Below are 1,472 nucleotides of genomic sequence, written 5' to 3'. Positions count from 1 at the left end.
GGATGGGGATTTTAAAACCAATTTCTATTGATTTGGATTTCAGGAATGGGGACCCCATCGATTATGTCCCTGGATCCAGTTGTATTAGCCATCCAATTCCGTGTGTGAGAGCGGAGGGCGACTTTAATCCACCTGCCATAGAATGCATCTATTCACACAAATCTTATGCGGTTTATGTGAGTCTTTCTATTCCTGGGCCTCTTGCAAGTGCTAGCAGCCAAGTTGTAACAAGAAGGAAGTTAAGCGATTCTGACAGGAAACTCATTAGCCAATAGGACATTGCTGACAACTGGCAGGGGTGAGGACAACCTCCCCAGAGAGCTGAAAACTTGGCAGACCGCAAATGGTGCACGTACGGTCAGGCGACCAAGGTTGATTATGCACAAAAAACACCGGGCTGGTGGGCTGAAGTCCTGGGTCAATTCTGACAACTCATTAAGTTTGTTCAGAAGTTTGCAGATCCTCAGTAAATTTCACTCTTGATCAAATCAGGAGAGTACCAAACATGGAATGGGATTTTGAGAAGGTCCAGCTGAATGGTGGAGCCAGGGGCAAAGTTTCCCACCCTATGAATCTGAGGTGGTGCTGAAAATAAGAGATGATATCACAACATCAGCTGGAAACAAAACTTTTTTTGTGCTAAGAGTTGTATTTGTTTTTCTGGGCGGTATAACTCGCTGGCTCAGAAGGTGCTGTTGAAGTAACTTAATGAGAAGCCCAGATAAATGAGATTTCTTGGAATCATATCACTCAGATACAGGCCTCTTGTCCATGTCATCCATGTTGATCATGATGCCTATCTGTACCAATTCTATTTGTCCATCTTAGGTCTGTGTTCCTCAAAACTTGTTCTGCCCAAGCAGCTTGTCCAAATGATTTTATAAGAATTATAATTGTCTCTGCCTCGATTGCTCCCTCCAGAATCAGAGTCAGTTTTATTTTCACTGACATGTTATGGCATTTGTTGTTTTGTTTCAGCAGTATAGTGCAAGATGTGAACAATCACTACAGTCACAATAACTGAAGAGATCCTGCACAGTGAGTATAGGAAGTTCGAGAAGAGGCTGAAGAGCAGGACCTCCAAAGTAGTCATCTCTGGATTACTCCCGGTGTCACGTGTTAGTCAGGGCAGGAATAAGATTATGTGTGGAACAGATTAATGAATGGCGAGGAACCATTTCAAGGGGCAGAGTTTCAGCTTCTTAAATAACTGGAACCTTTTCTGGGGCAAGGGTAACCTGTAAAAGAGGGATAGGTTGCAACTAAACTGGAAGGGAACCGATATCCTATCTGGGAGGTTCACTAGTTCTACTTGGGAAGTTTGAAACTACTTTAGCCGGGTGTGGGAAGCAGAGCACCAGATCAGAAAGTGGAGGGATGGAGAGGAAGGCAAGTAAAAATGGACAGGAGCATAGTAATAGATAAGATGGAATGGATAGTGTGAAATGTGTGTATTTTAATGCTAGGATTAA

This window comes from Hypanus sabinus, chromosome 2 (assembly GCF_030144855.1).
Source record: "Hypanus sabinus isolate sHypSab1 chromosome 2, sHypSab1.hap1, whole genome shotgun sequence".
In the NCBI taxonomy this organism is placed as follows: domain Eukaryota; kingdom Metazoa; phylum Chordata; class Chondrichthyes; order Myliobatiformes; family Dasyatidae; genus Hypanus; species Hypanus sabinus.
This window is presented reverse-complemented; position numbering follows the sequence as displayed.